Below are 20556 nucleotides of genomic sequence, written 5' to 3' on the forward strand. Positions count from 1 at the left end.
AGGCCAGAAAGCCCAAGAGACTCTTACCTTCAACTAAACAGCAGAAAGCCACAAGTGCAGCTATGGCTCAAGTGATAGAGCGCTACCTTTGAACAAAATGAGCTCAGGGAAAGCACCCCGGCCCGGAGTTGGAGTCCAAGGACCAGTGCGTGCGCGCACACACGCATGAGCTTCAAATAAACTATTTTAAAAATCAACAAACCATCTATCTCCACTGAGACCTTGAGAATCAGAAATTCTACTGATGACAGATTGTATCCAGGAAGTGGCCCGGAGACTTATCCCCGGCCCCACCGGAGAGCCCATCACGGATCCTGCCTTGATTGCTACCTATTTTCCTGAGACCCGATCAGCATGGGACTACAATATGGCTGAAGGTAGGGAGCGACTCCTTGTCTATTGCCAGGCTCTGCTGGCACGTCTCAAGGTGGCGGCTCACCGACCTACCAATATGGCCAAAGTTTATGATATTAGATTGGGAGAAAATGAAAGTCCGGCAGCTTACATTGAGCGGCTTGTGGAAGCCTTTAGTCAATACACCCCATATGATCTTGAGGCCCAGGAATTTGCTCAGATGATTATGTTTGCCTACATAAATCAAGCCGCACCGGACATAAAGCGAAAGTTGCAGGCTCTAGACAGGCTTGGTGAAAAATCTGTTAGGAATCTAGTAGCAGTGGCAGAAAAAGTTTATAATAAGAGAGAAACAGGAGAACAAAGACAGGAAAGGAAAGACAAAGAATGTGGAATTGAGCAAGAAAAGAGGAACAGAGTTAAGGAAAGGAGTTTGGCTAGAATTTTGGAGCAACAACAGGCACAACACAAGAAGGACCTCAGGGAAATCCTGACCTCCATGCAGGCAGGAAACTTTAGACAGTCCTCCTCTCCAAGTAAGGAGCAGGAGCCCAAACCCCAATCAAGAGTGGGGAAGAATCAATGTGCCTATTGCAAGGAGGAGGGGCATTGGATCAAAAACTGCCCAGAGCTAGCCAAGAAAAAGGAGGAAAAACAGAAAGTAGGATCAAGAGTGTTGCCAGTCTTAGAGATGGCTAAGGACAGGGACTGAGGGAGTCGGGGCTCAGATCCCCTCCCTGAGCCCAGGATAACATTGAAAGTGGAGGGGAATCCATTCATGTTCATGGTAGATACGGGAGCAGAAAATTCAGTATTACTAGCCCCGAGAGGGCCGATGTCCACTAAAACAACATGGGTCCAAGGTGCAATGGGCACTAAACCCTATAAATGGACTACTCGAAGAACAATGGACTTGGGAGCAGGCCAGGTAACCCACTCGTTTTTAGTCATCCCTGACTGCCCCTATCCATTGCTTGGACGTGACCTCTTAACAAAATTGAAAGTTCAGATACAGTTCACAGGCAGTGGGGTTCTGTGACGAACTCAAGAGAAAAACCTGTTAGTATACTAATAACTAGCAAGTTAGAAGAGGAGTATAGGCTATACCAGCATCCCAAGCCTGAGTCTCCAGAAAATGAGTGGCTATGGGCGTTTCCCCAAGCATGGGAAGAAACTGGGGGAATGGGACTGGCCAAACATCGTCCTCCAATCTTTGTGGAACTCAAAGCCGGGGCCAACCCAGTAAGAGTTTGCCAGTACCCTATGTCACTAGAAGCAAAGAAGGGGATTACTCCTCACATCAGAAAATTGTTAGATTTAGGAGTCCTGAAGCCCATCCAGTCAGCCTGGAATACTCCACTGTTGCCTGTAAAAAAGCCTAATTCTAATGATTACAGACCAGTGCAAGACTTGAGAGAAGTTAACAAGAGAGTAATGGACATTCATCCAACAGTCCCAAACCCGTATACCCTGCTGAGCTCCCTGTCACCGAGCCATGTGTGGTATACTGTGTTGGATCTAAAGGATGCTTTCTTTAGCCTGCCCTTAGCCCCACAGAGCCAAAGCTACTTTGCATTTACTTGGCACTATCCTGAAATCGGGATAAGCTGTCAATTGACCTGGACCAGGCTGCCTCAAGGATTCAAGAATTTGCCTACCATCGTTGATGAGGCCTTACATGAAGACCTGAGTGAGTATCGCTCCAAAAATACTGGAATAAGTCTATTGCAATATGTAGATGATTTGTTAATAGTCGCTCCTGACAAAAATAGCTGTCTAAAGAAAACAGCTAGGTTCTTAAAGACTCTTGGCAATTTGGGCTATAGGGCCTCCACTAAAAAGGCACAAATTTGTAAACCTGAAGTCACCTACCTGGGCTTCATATTAAAAGAGGGCAAGCGTTGGCTGTCAGATGCACGTAAAGAGACTGTGCTGAAAATCCCTGTGCCTAAGTCAGCCAGACAAGTCAGAGAGTTCCTGGGAACAGCGGGCCTTTGCCAGCTGTGGATACCTGGGTTCGCTGAGATGGCCAAGCCTCTATATGAAGCCATCAAAAACCTCCCAGAATTTCATTGGACTGAGCAGATGCAAAAAGCCTTTGAGGCAATCAAGAAAAACCTTCTGGAAGCCCCAGCTTTAGGCCTACCTGATGTGAATAAACCATTCAGATTGTTCATGGCTGAAAATAAAGGAATAGCAAAAGGAGTGCTGACCCAGCCAATTGGGCCCTGGAGATGACCAGTCACCTACTTGTCAAAAAAATTGGATCCTGTCAGCGCCGGGTGGCCTCTGTGCTTAAGAATAATAGCTGCAGTAGCCCTCTTGGTAAAAGATGCAGATAAGTTGACTCTGGGACAGAACCTGACTGTGGCCACTCCACACGCTCTAGAGGGGGTGCTAAAACAACTGCCCCACTGATGGATGAGCAATGCCCGCATGGTCCATTACCAGACCTTGTTACTTAACCTGGCACGTATCAGCTTCTGTGTACCTACAGAATTAAACCCAGCAACTCTGCTGCCAGATCCGGATCTGGAAGCGCCTCTGCATGATTGTGAACAGATCCTGGCCCAAGCACATAGCCTCCGGCCAGACTTGCTGGATTTGCAGCTATCATATGCACACCTGGTTCACCAATGGCAGCAGCTTCATTCAGGATGAAAAAAGGTATGCGGGTGCGGCGGTTACTATGGACACTGAGATAGTGTGGGCAGAGGCACTTCCCCAGGGAACTTCTGCACAAAGAGCAGAACTGGTGGCACGAACAAAAGCCTTACAGATGGGAAAAGGAAAGAGACTAAATATCTATACGGACAGTCTGTATGCTTTTGCCACCATACACGTCAATGGAGCCATCTACCAAGAGAGGGAGCTACTGAGAGACGAAGGAAAGGCCATTACAAACAAGCAGGAGATTTTAAGTCTCATCCAGGCCCTATGGGAAGCAGCAAAGATTGCCATTATGCACTGTCCAGGTCATCAAAAGGGAGTTGATTCAGTGACTAGAGGGAATAATCTGGCCTACCAGGCAGCCAAGGAAGCAGCCCTCCAGCCCAGAGCAGAAATATTGACTCTAGTAGACCCAGGGCCACGAGCTTTGCCTCCTGTGCCCCAGTATTCCCAAGAAGACTTGGAGTGGATAAAGAAAATTCCCATGGCCCACAAAACCCTGGACAGAGAAGGAAACAATGACTGGTTGAAAACTTGTGAAGGGAAACTTATCTTGCCACAAGGGCTGGGTAAAGGGATCCTTAAGAGAATCCACTGAGCCTCTCACATGGGAACCTGAAGAATGCAGGACTTGCTCCGACACTCCAAATTGAAAATTAGACAAGGAGATCAACTTATTGAAGATATTGTTAAAAATTGTAAGGCCTATCAGCTCACCAATACCCCCAATCAACAAGTTACTAAATGAGCTCGCCTCCGTGGGGATAGGCCAGGCATGTTTTGGGAAGTAGATTTCACAGAAATTAAACCTGGAATATTAGGATACAAATATTTGCTAGTTTTTGTAGACACCTTTTCAGGATGGGTTGAAGCCTATCCAACAAAGCATGAGACTGCGAATGTAGTGGCTAAGAAGATCCTGGAAGAAATCCTACCCAGGTATGGCTTCCCATCCACCATTGGGTCAAACAATGGACCGGCCTTCGTCTCAAAAGTAAGTCAGGGAATAGCCGCTGCACTGGGGATGGATTGGAAATTGCATTGTGCTTATAGACCCCAGAGTTCAGGACAGGTAGAGAGAATGAATCGGACTCTAAAAGAGACCTTAACTAAATTGTCCTTAGAGACTGGCGCAGACTGGGTGTCACTCCTTCCTTTTGCTCTGCTTAGAGTAAGAAATGAAATTCTCCCTATCAGCTTGGCTTTACTCCTTTTGAAATAATGTGCGGGTACCCCCACCCCCCCACCCATTATCCCTAGCCTTCAGACTGAATTGCTTGCTGGTTTGGATGGTACTGAATTTTTGTGTAAAGTTGATTATTTGCAGCTCGCGCACAAGAATATGTGGCCCCAACTTAAGGCATTATATGATTCTGCTTCTGTCCCTACCCCCCATTTATTCAGACCAGGGGATTGGGTGTTCGTCCGGAGGCATAACCCCAAATCCTTAGAACCACAGTGGAAGGGACCCTACGTGGTGCTACTGACTACTCTCACCACCCTCAAGGTGGATGGCATTGCCACTTGGGTCCATTGCTCCCACGCCAGGCCAGCTGACCCCTTTGCCCTGGATGATGACTACCGTGGTGGAACATGGGAGGTCTCCAAGCACCCGACTCAGCCGCTTCGCCTTCACCTCAAGAAAAGAAAGTTAGACTGAATATTGTTATAATTTTCTTTTTGCCTTCTTTCCTTGCTATCCTGGCTAATGTTGATGTTATTTTGGCAGCTCATTCCAAAGTGGGGTGACCCCCTTTTTAGCAACTAGCAGGAGTCCTGTAAAGTCCCATGCAAGCAAGAAGGCATTGGTAGGTTTGGGCTTGCTCAGGAATACGGGTATAGCCACCTGACCCTTAGAACACAGCTGAGAAGTTTATGTACTTTGTTGCTGACATTTGGATCTTAAACACTAAACAGCTAATTGTAAGTCTGTATAGCTGAAAGTTAATTTCCAGTTTGAAGTAATCTTGCAGTCCCTTGGTAAAGTAGACTAAGGTTATAGGTTCCTTGGCTAGGTAAGGTCAATGTCCCTCACTCAGCCTGAAGAAGCTACAGAAGAAGGATGATCTTCACCTACCAGCCCCCCTTTAAAACCAAGGGACCAGAGTTGTTTTTGGTTACTACTTTGGGCCCTATTCGCCCATGCCTTATCTCTATATCATTCCCTAGACATGCAAGCCATTAAAATGGACAGAATGGAGCCATGATTGGCTCCCAAGGTGCCAAAGAGAAAAGGGGGAAATGAGGAGCCAGACTTTGAAGTCAGGCCCCACATTACGATGCGAACCCCACTTTACCACGTGAACCTGAGATAAGCAGGCCCTGTGAGCAAACCCAGGACAAGCTTATTAGGGCCCAGCTGGTGGAGAACGCTAACCGCTGGGAATGCTTAACTCTAACTGACCCCAGAATGCCTCGAGCCCTGAGCCAATCAGATTTGTCCCTGTGTCCTAATCTTGCTTGCTTGAACACCTGATGGCTGTAACTTTGTTTTTTGCCTTTATAAGCCCTGTGCAATTGCAGCTCGGGGCTTCCTCCTAACCTCCGCTGTGTCGGTGGGTAGAACGAGGCCCGAGTTGCAGCCCGCCTGAATAAAGCCTTGATTTTGCATTTTGGAATGTCTGAGTCTCAGTGGCCTTCTTGGTGGTCGTTTCGCGACTTGGCATAACAAGAGGACAAACTACTGCCTCAAAAACAAGACAGCCAGTCATATACAGAGAATCACAACTGCAGAAAAGAAACCCACCAACTAAAACCTCTACAGAAACCAGTGCCAGAATAGGAAAACACGCATTATCATTGTTGAATCGCTAGAGAGTAAGAGTGGAAAAGTAAGAATTAAAAACTCTAGGGAATTGTCACCCCAGGAGCTCTACCAGATTCTTATAGAAAAATCTCCTCGTGCTTCCAGTAGGGGTTGGGGGAAATTTATCGTCTTGTAATATGGCAGAACACCTTGTTCTTAACAAGGCCTGCCCTGAGGAAAAGTTATTTTACCAGAGTCTGGCTTGCTGAGATTTTACCAAAGCCTTACCTATGCTGGGAAAGGGTAATACTCAACTCTACTCCACTCTAGCTTTCCTGATCCACTTCAGACCAGGAGAAACAAGAAACATCAATGCAGGGCACAGGGGGCACAGGCTTGCAAAAAGACTGAGAACTAACAGGGGCTGGGAATGTGGCTTAGTTATAGAGTACTTGCCTAGCATGCATGAGGCCCTGGGTTCAATTCCTTATCGCCACATAAACAAAAAAAAATACTGAGCACTGATCATGGGTCTGTATAAGGCTCCCCATCCCTCTTTACCACTACATTGCTGAATACCTGCTTACTAAAGTGACTTGCAGTCACACATCATGTTCATTTTTTTAAAAAAGGCATACTTAAAAGGCAAAACAGTTTGAAAAGACTGAACAGGCATAAACATTAGTCATACATGGCTGAAATGTTGGATCATCAGACCAAGAATTTCAAAATTCCATGAAGAATATTTCAATAGACAAAGCAGATAATATGCAAGGACTGATGTATGCAGAGAGATCAAAATTCCAAGAGATATTAATAAAAATAATGGAGGAGATCAAAAATTCTACAACAGAAAAAAAAGTGAATGGTGTTTCTTTGTTTTGTTTTGTTTTGAGCTTAAACTGAGGGCCTAGGCACTGTCCCTTAGCTCAAGGCTCCACCATTTGAGGCACAGCATCACTTCCGGATTTTCAGTGGTTAATTGGAGATGAGCCTCATGGAGACTTTTCTGCCTACACTTGGCTTTGAACCACAATCCTCAGATCTCAGCCTCCTAATTAGCTAGGATTATAGGCGTGAGCCACTGACACCTGGTAAAATGAATGGTTTGGATGGACTCATTAGTAGAATGGAACTGGCATGTCTGAAGAAAGAATCTTTGTTTGAACATGATAAGACAATAGAAACTTCCCAAACTGAAGAACAAAGATGGGGGGAAGTAATGAAAAAAAAAATATTCAAGAACCATGAGAGTACAAAAAGAGCAATATATTCAAAATAGAAACACCAGAAGGAAGATAAAAACAAAAGGGACGAAATGAAATATGAAGTAAACTGACTTCCAATTTCTATAAATTGATGTCAGGCATAAAACTATTGATTCAAGAATTTCAGCCAACATCAAGCAAGGTAAATTTTAAGAGCCTACACCTAGGTATGTCATGTTCAAGCTTCAGAAAATCAAAGTTGAAGAAAAAGTCTTCTAAGAAGCCAAAGGGGTTTTTAAAAATATTCTTATATAGACTGCATATTTGTCAGTACTTAGTACTATCATATTTTTTAAAAATCTTAGCTACTGAACAGTTTTTTCTCACTGTCATCTTAATTTATGATTTGCTAAAAACGTTGACTTATATATGTATCTGTCTATCATATAACCTATTTGGAGAAGATTTTTTGAATTTTTTTTATTTTTATATTTTTGATAGTGTTGGGGTTTAAATTCAGGGCCTAACACTTTACCAATGCCCCTGGCTTTGCTTTTGATTAGGTTATTTTCAGTTTTGTAGCTATATATTCTAAGTACAATGACTTTATCAGCTAATGCTGTTTGCAGGTATTTTTTAGCTTATAATTCCCCCCACTCCACCCCGCTTTGCTAGTCCTGGGGCTTGAACTCTGGACCTGAGCACTGTCCCAGAGCTTTGGTTTTCAAGGCTGGTGTTCTACCACTTGAGTCACAGCTACACTTCTGGCTTTTTGTGGTTAATTGGAGGTAAGAGTTTCGTGGACCTTCCTGGCCAGACTGGCTTCAAATCAAGATCTTCATGTCTCATTGTCTTGAGTAGTTAGAAGGGATTACAGGCATCTGGCTGACTTTTCAAAGCAAAAGTTTTTTAATTTTCATGGGTTTTACCAGTTTATTTTCATAAAAGTTTATAGTTTGGTCAAATGTCTAAAGAGCTCTTTGCTTAACCTCAATTTGTGAACATTTTGCCGTTATGTTTTCTTCCAAGAGTTTTATAGCTTAAAATTTACATTAGGTCTATAATCCACTTTGAATTATTTTTTTCTAAAAGATACAAAACTCAGGTTATGGGTTTTTGCTATTTTGTTTTTTGCATGTGAATATAAAATTGTGCCAGCACTATTTGTTAAAAGAATACTTTATTCATAGAATTACCTAACATCCTTGCCTAACTAACATCAATTGGTGTGGCAGTTTATATTATTGACTTCAGATCTCTCTTTCATCTTTTCTTCGATCTTTCCTCTTTTCTAATGTATGTTTGATGTGCACTTTTTTACATCATCACTATCTCTGATGACTTCTTGATCTGAATTCTGCTACTTCAGTTTTCTTGAGTTTAGTTAATATGCTGTGTCTTTTTCTTTCCCTTTACATTTCAGAAAGCTGTATCTTTATATTTAAATTGATTTTTTTATGGAAAAATACGTGTGTGTGTGTGTGTGTGTGTGTGTGTGTGTGTGTGTGTGTGTGTGTACAGGAGCTTGAACTAAGGACTTTTCACTTGCTTGGCTTACTTGGCATTCTAGAAATTGAGCTGTGCTTCCAGTCTTACTTTTTACTGGTTTATTTGGAGATGGAGTCTCTTGGACTTTTCTCTCTACTGTCCAGATTTCAACCTCCTGAGTAGCTAGGATTACAGGTGTGTGCCAGTGTCACCCATCAGCCATTTTGGCACCTGTTATTTTTGTTAATGTATTTAAACCATTTACATTTAAAACTATTGATGATATAGTTGAATTAATATATACCATGAATGTAACTATAGATGTTTTATTAGTGTTTATTAACTGTATAATGGGATGTCATTATGGTAGTTCACACATGCAAATACTGTACTTGGACTAGATTAATTCCTGTATTTCCCTTTCCTTTCCCTCTATTTTAGGGTTCCTTATGTTATCCAAATACATAGATACAATTTATTTTGATACATATATTATATATGTATGAACTTGTTTTTTGTCTAGATTCCATATGTGAGAGAAAACACATGACCTTTGTCCTCTGAACCTGGCTCATGTAGCTTTTACTTCTTCATTTTTCCTTTATTTTTCATCATCTCTTTTTGTTCTGTTTCTTTTTGTGTGATATTGAGATTTGAACTCAGAATCTTGTGCTTGAGTGTCAAGCACTGTCTCACTTGAGCCTCCATCTCCAGCTCTTTTAGCTTTAGGTCACTTTTAAGTCTCACACTTTTCTCTCTTAGAGCAAGCCTTAGACCAAGATCCTCCTACATATAACTCTTGTGTAACTGGAATTACAGAAGTGAACCACCATACCAAATTCATTTGTTGAGGTGATGTCTTGATGCATTTTAACTGGAATGTCTTTGAATCATGATCCACCTGCTCTCTACTTCCCTAGGATTACAGGTATGAGCCACAATTCCTGGCCTTTTCTGACTTTTTTTCTTTTTGGTGCTGGTCCTGGGGCTTGAATTCAGAGCCTGGACACTGTCCCTAAGCTTCTTTTGCTCAAGATTTGTGCTTTACCACTTGAGCCACAGCTCCACGTCTGGCTTTTTGTGTGTAGTTTACTGGAGATAAGAGTCTCACAGACTTTCCTGCATGGACTGGCTTCAAACCATGATCCTCAGATCTCAGCCTCCTGAGTAGCTAGGATTATGAGCATGAACCACCAGCACCCAAATTCTTTTCTCAGATTTTAAACTGTGTAATTTATATGATCCCATTTCCTTCTACTTTCAGCAGATGAATTTACTCTACAATTTGAAATACTCATGACTAATCTAAGTCACTTTCAAATACCATTATACAACTTCACAGACAGTACAGATACCTTATAACATTATTACTCATTGATCACTCCCATTCATTATAAAGAAGTCATTCATCTAAATTATCTATGAACTATGATTATCTAAAACACTGGTTTCTGTTATTATCTTGAAAAAACGGTTATCTATGATCAACTAATAAGAAAAGTGAAAGATATTTTATTTTAATTCCTTCCTTCCTCAAATTCTTTCATTCTAATGTGGATATTAGTTTCTGATCTACGTATTTAAAGCCGTTTTTTTTGTTATCTCAGAAAGTATTTCTCCTTTACTTTAGAGGATAATTTCATTGAATATAAACTTTTAGAGTTGGATTTTTTTCTTTCAGCAGTTTGAATATTTCACTACCCTCATTCACGTGTGTGTGTGTTTTGTTTTGTTTTTTTGTTTTGTGTTTTTTTCTTTTTCGTTTCTTTTCTTTTTGCCAGTCTTGGGGCTTGAAGTCAGAGCCTGGGCACTGTCCCTGAGCCTATTTGCGCTCAAGGCTAGCACTCTACCACTTGAGCCACAGTGCCACTTCTGGCTTCTTTGAGTAGTTTATTGGAGATAAGACTCTCACAGACTTTTCTGCCCCTGCTGGCTTCAAACTGCAATCCTTAAATTCATCCTCCTGAGTAGCTAGGATTATAGGCATGAGCCACCAGTGCCAGGCATCATTAATGATTTTGGAAGATAAGTCTGATATACTTCATATTTTTGCACTTCTGCAGCTGGTTGTTTATTCCTCTCAGGCTTTCTTTAAAATTTTCTTTATGTTTCATTTTTCCTTAGTTCATTTCATTTTTATTTTTGGCCAAGCACCTGTGGCTCATGCCTGTAATCATAGCTACTCAGGATACTGAGATCTCAGGATCATGATTCAAAACCAGCTCAGGCAGGAAAGTCCATGAGACTCTTATCTCCAATTAACCACCAGCAAACCCGAACTGGCACTGTGGCTCAAGTGGTAGAGCACTAGCCTTGAGCTGAAGAGATCAGGGACAGTGCCCAGGTCCAGATTTCAAGCCCCAGGGCTGACAAAAAAAATGCTTGTCATTTTATTTCATTTTTGTAGTTTGAATAAGAGATGCCACAGTCTAGTTTGGTGTCTAGCATTCAGAGGAGAAAATTCTTAATCATTAGCTCTTTAGATATTTCCATTATTTTCTTTCTTTCTTCTTATTCCACTGTTCATGTTACACCCTGAATAGTTATTCTATAATTCTTTAATAGTCTGACTTTTTATCCTCAGTTTTCTCTTTGCCATTCAATATTTTTTTTGTCAATCATGGGCCTTGAACTCAAAGCCTGGGCACTGTCCTTGAGCTTTTGTGCTCAAGGCTAATAATGTTCTACCACTTTGAGCCACAGCTCCTGCTTTCCAGATTTGAAAGTTGTACTGACACATCTGCAAACCCTCTTCAGGTTCCCCCACTTTGTATCCTTTTCAATAATCAGCCAGTCTTGTTTGTGTGAGTCTAGTTCTGAACACTGTCCTTTTCTTTAGATCAGTACATCCATATAGTCCCTTGGCCAGTACCACAGACCCTTCACTAAATGTACTTTATTCAGACTTAAAATCAGGTATTGTAATTCAGCCTCCCCTTTCTCTCTGTCCCTCATTCCTTCCTTCCTTCCCTCCTTCCTTCCTTCCCTCTTTTCCTCACTCCCTCCCTTCTTCCTTCCTTCTTTCCTTCCTTTGGTTTTCCTTCCCCTTTCTCTCTTCTTCCTTCCTTTTATTTTTGACATAACTTTACTGTTTTGACTATATTAATTCCTTTGTATTTCCATATACATTTTAGTGTAAGCTTGTTTATATCTATAGAAAATCCTTCTGATATTCAATTGCATTGAATTTACAAATTTAGAAAGAAATGATGTATTTAATATGTGAATCTTTTAACCCATAAACATGATTTTTTTTACCAATTTCTTTGCAATTTTCAGCATGCAGATATGATACCTGATTGATTTAAACATACAATTATTTCTTTTTCATTGAGAGCATGGGGGGAAAGTTAAGTTGTCAATTTCTAACTATATGCCACTACCACACAAAGAAATACAATTTGATGTGTGTAAGAGTTGACCTAGTATCATATGATCTTGTCAAACTTAGTAGTTTCCTGATTACAGGTTTTTATATAAAGGACTATGTTTTCTGATAATGAGAGTTTGTTTTACTTTCCAAAGTGCATACCTTTTATTTCTGTTTATGTTAGTTAAAATCTAGTTTTATTTATTTACTTTTATTTTTTATTGTCTTTAATAGTTATACAAAGGAGTTGCCATTTAACAAAGCAGTTTATAAATACAATGCCTCTTGATCAAGGTCACCCCTCAACATTCTTACCCAGTCCTCCTACACCACCCTTTCCCTAACTCATCCTAATTTTGTAGACTATGCATTATATTCTTGACTGCATTCACCTCCTCTTTTCCTCTTCATTCGTCTACCCCTTTCCCCTTGACCCCACCTCACCTCTTTCAAGTATCTGGCTTCTGGTATTTATGTTGCTTAACTTTTTCTAAGAAATTAGACTGTTTGAGTCCTCCCTTAAATCCATATTTCAGTTAATACATGTGTATAAATTTTATAAGCTAATTCTTGCTTCCACATATAAGGAAAAGCATTATTTTTCTATTTGGACTTGATTTATTTCACACACCATAATTTTTACAGGTCTTTGCATTTCTTTGCAAATAATACAATATCAGTCTTTCTAAAGGATGAATAAAATTCCATTGTGTATATATATATACCATATTTTCTTGATCCATTTTTCCATTGAGGGCCATCTGGGATGATTCCATATCTTGGGTATGGTGACTATTCTGGTGATAAACATGGTTGTGCTGGTGGTTTTACTGTATCCTGGTTTGTGCTAGTATCAGTGCTTGAACTCTGGGGCCTTGCACTCTTACTCAGCTTTCTTATTCATGGATAGTACTCTACCATTTGTTTCCCTTCCCCCATCTGGCTTTTTGCTGATTAATTAGTGATAACTACTCAGTCTAACTCAACCAAGATCCTCCACATTTCAGCCTCCTGTGTAGCTAGGATTACAGCCATAGGCCACCAACACACAGTAGTTCCCAGTAGCCATGATAGCTATAGGTGATTTTGTGAGTAATTCTTATCAGACTGAAGAAGTTTCCTTCTATTTTACTTTAATGAAAGTATTTACCAATAATCTATGGTAATTGGATCAAATGTGGGGTTTTTCATTTTTATTGTTAGAGACTGGGTTTTACTATATAGCCAGGTCAACCTTGGACTTCTGATCCTTCTGCATTTGCCTTCCAAGTGCTAGGATCACAAGCCTGTACTGCCATGCCCAGTTTAAATGCTTGTTTTTATTTTTTGCACTAATTGATATGATAATGTATTTTTTTCTTTTTTGGACTGTTGATATGGTGGACTATATTGATTGGTATATTGAAGGTGTCTTACATTCCTGGAATAAAACTTTCTTGACCACGGATAAGTCAAGAAATACATATGAGTGCTCAATTCAGCAGCACATATACTAAAATCGGAATGATACAGAGAAGATTAGCCTGGCCACTACACAAGGATGACACACTGACACACAAATTCATGAAGCGTTCCATATTTTTATCATCTCTCAATCTTAACACTCAACATTAATGGACTTAATTCGCGAATCAAATGACATAGGCTCCTATGTTGGATCAAAAAACAAGATCCATCTTTCTGCTGCCTTCAAGAGACACATCTGTCCAGCAACAGTAAACATCTTCTAAAAGTGAAAGGCTGGAATCAAATCTACCAAGCAAATGGCCCCCATAAGCAGGCTGGAGCTGCAATCCTAGTATCAGACAAAATTGACTTCAAATTAAAAATGGTAAGAAGAGACAAAGAAGGTTACTACATTCTAATAAGGGGATCTCTCCTACAGGAGGATATAACCATCCTAAATATCTACACACCAAATACAGGAGCACCCAACTTCATCAAACAAACACTACTGACTCTAAAAACACTAATAGACCCAAAGACATTGATAGTTGGGGACTTTAACACTCCACTGTCACCTCTGGGTGGATCAACACATCAAAAACTGAACAAAGAAAGCACAGAACTAAACAATTGCATAGACCAACTAGACTTAATCAACATCTACAGAACATTCCATTCAGCAACAACAGAATACACATTCTTTTCAGCAGCACATGGAACATTCTCCAAAAAAGATCACATCTTAGGGCACAAAGAAAATCTGTACAACTTCAGAAGTATCAAAACCATTCCCTGCATTCGCTCAGACCACAATGGAATAAAATTAGAGCTCAACTCAAACAGCCACCACAGAAAATCCTACAATACATGGAGACTAAACAACACAATGCTGAACTATCAGTGGGTCATTGAAGAAATTAAAACAGAAATTCAAATGTTTATGGAATTCAACCAAGATGAGTACACAAAGTACCAGCTCCTTTGGGACACGGCAAAGGCAGTACTCAGAGGAAAATTGATACCTCTGAGTGCATACACCAAAAAACGAGAAACAGCAACTCAACAACTTAAGGAAGCACCTTAATCTCCTCAAAAGAGAACAACAAGCCAAACACCAAGTCAATAGACCAACGCAAATAATTAAAATCAAATAAAAATTAAATGAATTATAGACCAAAAAAACATCAAAAGAATCAACAAAACAAAGAGTTGGTTCTTTGAAAAATTCACCATGATAGACATACCCCCAGCAAACCTGACCAAAAAACGAAGGCAGCACACTCAAGTAAACAAGATCAGAGATGAAACAGGTAATATCACCACAGAAACAACCAAAATTCAGAACAAAATAAGGGACTATTTTGTAAACCTTTATGCCAACAAATTCGAGAACTTGGAAGAAATGGATGATTTCCTAGAAAAAATTCATATCCCCAAACTCAACCATGAAAACAGACTCATATCCAACATTGAAATAGAAACGGCAATACATGATCTCCCATCCAAGAAAAGCCCAGGTCGAGACAGAGTCACAGCAGAATTCTACACGGCCTTCAAAACACAACTCACACCAATATTTCTCAAACTCTTCAATGAAATTGAAAGAGAAAGTTCACTACCAGACACTTTCTATGCAGCCAGTATAACCCTCATCCCAAAACCAGGCAGGGACTCATCACGGAAAGAGAACTATAGACCAATTTCCCTAATGAACATAGATGCAAATATTCTCAACAAAATTCTGGCCAATCTACTTCAACAGGTCATCAAAAAATCATACACCATGATCAAACTGCATTCATCCCAGGGATGCAAAGTTGGTTCAGTATACGCAAATCAATTAATATAATCCACCACATCAACCGGAGGCAGGTAAAGAACCACATGGTTATATCTCTGGATGCAGAAAAGGTGTTCGATAAAATCTAGCACCTTTTTATGCTAAAAGCCCTGGAAAAACTGGGATTCCAGGGAACACTCCTGAATATAATCAAGGCAGTTTATGACAAACCAACAACAAGCATAATTCTAAATGATGAAAAACTAAAGCCGTTCCCTTTAAAATCAAGAGCAAGACAGGGATGTCTGCTCTCTCCCCTGCTCTTCAACAAAGTACTAGAATTCCTAGACAGAGCAATTAGGCAAGACGAAAATATAAAGGGGATCCAAATAGGAAAAGATGAAGTTAAACTTTCTCTCTTCACAGATGACATGATCCTATACCTAAAGAACCTCATAGACTCTACTCCCAAGCTACTAGAGCTGATCCAAAACTTTGGCAAGGTTGCAGGATATAAAATAAACCCTCAAAAATCAATGGCATTTCTATATGCTAATGACCCAAACGCTGAGGCTGCAATCAGGAAAGCAACTCCTTTTGCAATAGCCTCAAAAAACATAAAATACCTAGGAATAACCTTAACCATAGAAGTGAAAGACCTCTATGATGAGAACTTTAAAAACATGAAAAACGAAATTAAGGCAGAACTAAGAAAATGGAAAAACCTCCCATGCTCCTGGATTGGGAGGATTAATATAATCAAAATGGCAATATTGCCAAAGACTATCTACAACTTCAACGCAATACCCATTAATATCCCAACACCATTTTTTAATGAAATAGAGGAAGCAATCCAGAAATTCTTATGGAACAATAAAAGACCCAGAATAGCAAAAACAATCCTAAGCAGAAAGAACACTGCTGGAGGAATTACAGTATTAAACTTCCAGCTATATTATAAAGCTATAGTAATTAAAACAGCTTGGTATTGGCACCGGAACAGGCCTGAAGACCAATGGAACAGAATTGAAGACCCAGAAATGAACCCACAGAACTATGCCTACTTAATCATTGATAAAGGAGCTAAAAAAATAGTCTGGAAGAAAGATAGCCTCTTTAACAAATGGTGCTGGCAAAACTGGTTCAACACATGCAACAAACTAAAACTAGATCCTTATATATTACCCTGCACCAAAATCAATTCCAAATGGATCAAAGACCTCGAAATTAAAACAGATACCCTGAAAACACTAAAGGAAGGAGTACGGGAAACACTTGGGCTCCTTGGCACAGGATGGAACTTCCTTAACAAAGACCCAGAAATGCAACAAATCAAAGAAAGGATGGACAAATGGGACCGCATCAAAATGCAGGGCTTCTGCACAGCAAAGGACATAGCTCACAAGATAAACAGAAAGCCCACAGATTGGGAGAAGATCTTTACTGGCCATACAACACACAAAGGCCTCATATCTAAAATATATGCAGAACTAAAAAAAAATTACATTCCTCCAAAAACAAAACCGCAGAGAACCAATAGCCCCCTCAACAAGTGGGCTAAAGACTTACAAAGAGACTTCTCTGATGATGAAATGAGAATGGCCAAGAGACATATGAAAAAGTGCTCTACATCACTGGCCATAAAAGAAATGCAAATCAAAACAACATTGAGATTCCATCTCACACCAGTAACAATGTCCTATATCAAGAAAACTACAATAACAAATGTTGGAGGGGATGTGGCCAAAAGGGAACCCTACTTCATTGTTGGTGGGAATGTAAACTGGTTCAGCCACTCTGGCAAGCGGTATGGAGATTTCTCAGAAGGCTAAACATAGAGCTCCCCTATGACCCCCCACTTTGGGGCATCTACCCAAAAGACCACAAACAAGAACACATTGAAGCCACCAGCACAATGTTCATTGCAGATGACCCGCAGTAGATGAATGGATCAGGAAAATGTGGTACATATACACAATGGAATTTTATGCCCCTATCAGAAAGAATGACATTGCCCCATTTGTAAGGAAATGGAAGGACTTGGAAAAAATTATACTAAGTGAAGTGAGCCAGACCCAAAGAAACATGGACTCTGTGGTCTCCCTCATAGGGAATAATTAGCACAGGTTTAGGCAAGTCACAGCAGAGGATCACAAGAACCCAATAGCCATACCCTTTGAACACATAAGATGATGGTAAGTGAAATGAAATCCATGTTATGGGAACAACTGTTATATCACTGTTGTAACTACTTTCAGCATGCTATGTGAAACCATAGCTTCCATTATTGATGATCTTCTTGTATCCCCTTCCTGTAGTTGTACCTGCACCATCTCTGTATCTTATCTGAATACATTGGAAAACATGTATATGGGTATTAGAACTAGGAATCAAAGGGAATACCAAAATCGAGAGACACAGGGTAAAAAAGATGAACGACTACAAAAGCAATACTTGTAAAACTGGTGTAAATGAACTGAGCAACTCATGGGGGGTAAAGGGAAAGGGGGAGGGGGAGGGGGGAAGAGGGAGGAGGTAACAAACAGTACAAGAAATGTTTCTAATGCCTATCGTATGAAACTGTAACCTCTCTGTACATCAGTTTGACAATCAAAATTTAAAAACCAAAAAACATAAAAAAGAAATACACATATGAATAAACAGATATATAATTATTCATATTGTTGATTTTATTTTAGGCATATTTTAGCCTGTGGATTTTCAGTTTTTGCACCATTTTGACCAAGTTGTTATATTTATGTGTGCGAGGTTTCTCATAATGTTCCTTTGGTTTTTTTCAGATGTATAGAGCCTATGATGAGCTTGTGTTAAATTTTTATATAGATCATTTGATTTGTATGTCTTCATTTTTGTTAGCTCACTAGAGTTCTGTTGATTTTTTTAAGTAGGTTCGTTTTTCTTGAATTTTGTCCATATATTTCTTATTTTCATCACTGTTCTTGTCTTTGTTTCTTCTTATTTACTCTGGGCTGATTTTGTTCTTGCTTTTCCTGTTTCTTATGGTGGAAGCTTGGCCTCTTGATTTGAGATCTCTTTTCTTTCCATGGAAATATATTTGACTATTTGTATGAATATAATAATTTTAGCTGCATTCCACAAATCGTGCTATGCTATATTTTTATTCAACCTTAAATATTTTCCAACTTTTCTTAAGACATATTCTTTTACAATGTGTTTTTTTTTTGTATTTAGTGCTGGGGCTGGAACTTGAACTCAAGGCCTGGGTGCTGTCCCTGAACTTCTTTTGCTCACGGCTAGTACTCTACCACTAGAGTCAGAGCTCCACTTTCTGCTTTTTTTTTGATGGTTTATTGAAGATAAGAATCTCAGGCTTTCCCACCACTACTAGCTTTGAATCACAGTCCTCAGATCTCAGCCTCCTGAGTAGTTAGGATTATGGGCTTGAGTCACTGGTACTCAGCCTAAAATGTGATTTTAAGTTTTCAAGTATTTAGGAAATTTAAACTTTCTGTTTCTGATTCTTACTTTGATTCCATTCTGATCTGAGAACACACTTTGTATGATCTCATTTCTTTTAAGCTATACAGTCTTTTGGAGGGGATTGTACTGAGGTTTAAACTCTGGGTCTTATACTTGCTAGGGAAATGTTCTGCCAGACCCATTCCAGCCTTATTTAGTCTTCTTATGACCCAGGATATAATATATCTTAGGGAATATTGAATGTGCACCTGAAAACAATGTATGACTGGAGTGTTTTTTTTTTATTAATGTTAGATTTATTTAGTAGATGGTATAATTCAGTTCTCCTATACCTTCCTGATTTTGTGTTCTAGTTTTATTGATAAATGATAGGGGCGTATGGAAGGCCCCAACTACAATTGTGTATTTGTCTATTTCCCCTTTCAGTCTTTTTAGAATAGGTCATACTTCATGCATTTTGAGCCTCTGTCTTTAGTTCCTTTAGGATTGTTGTGTGTGGTTTGTGATTTTTCCTTTTAATCAGTAAATATTGTTCCTCTTATATATGCAATTGTCTTGACTCCGAAGTTTACTTTTTATACTAATATAGTCACTGCATGTTTATTTTTTAGGCTTGTGTGACCTCTCTTTGGTAGCTATTTCACATCAGATCTATACATGTACAGCTTGGGAGTGAACCCAGGAGTACAAAAACAATTTTTTGTCAGTCCTGGGGCTTAAACTCAGGGCCTGAGCACTGTTCCTGGATTCTTTTTTCTCAAGGCTAACACTCTACCTCTTGAGCCACAGCACCACTTCCAGCCTTTTTGTTTATGTGGTACTGCGGAATCAAATCCAGCACTTCATGCATGCTAGGCAAGCACTCTACCGCTAAGCTACATTCCTAGCCCCAAAGACAATTTTATAGACTTGATTTCTAAGACATTCCCTCTTTTCAACATCCATAGTTCTTTGTGGCTTCCATCTAGAGAGCTGAAGCTTCATTTATCCTTCCCTGCTGTGCACATCCTGTAACTGTATCTATATCAAGAGTCCAAGGGCTACGTGACAGAGACAGTGGAAATGAAGCTACTGAGTTCACTTCACCTCCTTGAGATCACAGCTTCTTTAACCAAGGGGAAGGTCCTCTTTCTTGCAGAGATTTAAGAGACCGTAGGCCTGTGCCATTGCCATGGTTTCCAGAAAAGTACTTTGTTTGTCCTGAAACCTAAATAAACTAAAAGGGCTTTCCTGGCCATATCTGTGTCTTCACTGAAATCAGCTTATAGGTTTTCAGTTGCCTTGAGCCACGGTTGGAGCTTACAGTGAGAACACTGGTAACCTTACCACCATGACTTTAGTTAGAATCCTGGTCTTGCTACCCTAAGTCAGAGTTGCTTTACTTTTCCATTTCACATAGCTATTTTATGTACTCTGCACACGTTTTTTTTTTTTTTTTTTTTTTGGCCAGTCCTGGGGCTTGGACTCTGGGTCTGAGCACTGTCCCTGGCTTCTTTTTGCTCAAGGCTAGCACTCTGCCACTTGAGCCACAGCGCCACTTCTGGCCATTTTCTGTATATGTGGTGCTGGGGAATCGAACCCAGGGCCTCATGTATATGAGGCAGGCACTCTTGCCACTAGGCCATATCCCCAGCCCTCTGCACACGTTTTTGTTCTGCCTTCAGTGGGAGGTACACACTTCAATGTGTTGGCATTATCTTTGTAGAACACAGAACTTCAAGACACAAATGTTTAATGATCTCATATACCACCTAACCCTAACTGCCTCATTTACCTGTGCTATGTGGACAATACTGAGTATTGTGTGCAAAAAATTATGTCTTTCACTGTCTTTTATTTTACTTTATTCATTTTTTTCCTGCCTCTTTCATTGACTACAATTCCTTACAACAACATTGACTAACAATGGCAGTGGCTGTTTTCACTTGTGAAAATTGTTTGCTCAATCATACCTGGTGGTATAATCCACACAGCTTACTTGATCTTCGTAGACAGAATGCTGTTGACAGATGCTGATTTCATAGACAGACAA

At 40.0% G+C, this 20556-nt stretch overlaps 1 pseudogene; it reads left to right on the forward strand.

Moving 5' to 3' along the window:
- The first annotated feature begins 13304 nt into the window (after nt 1–13304).
- LOC125344357 lies at nt 13305–13419 on the forward strand (annotated as a pseudogene).
- Nucleotides 13420–20556: the final 7137 nt, after the last annotated feature.

This window comes from Perognathus longimembris, chromosome 28 (assembly GCF_023159225.1).
Source record: "Perognathus longimembris pacificus isolate PPM17 chromosome 28, ASM2315922v1, whole genome shotgun sequence".
In the NCBI taxonomy this organism is placed as follows: Eukaryota; Metazoa; Chordata; class Mammalia; order Rodentia; family Heteromyidae; genus Perognathus; species Perognathus longimembris.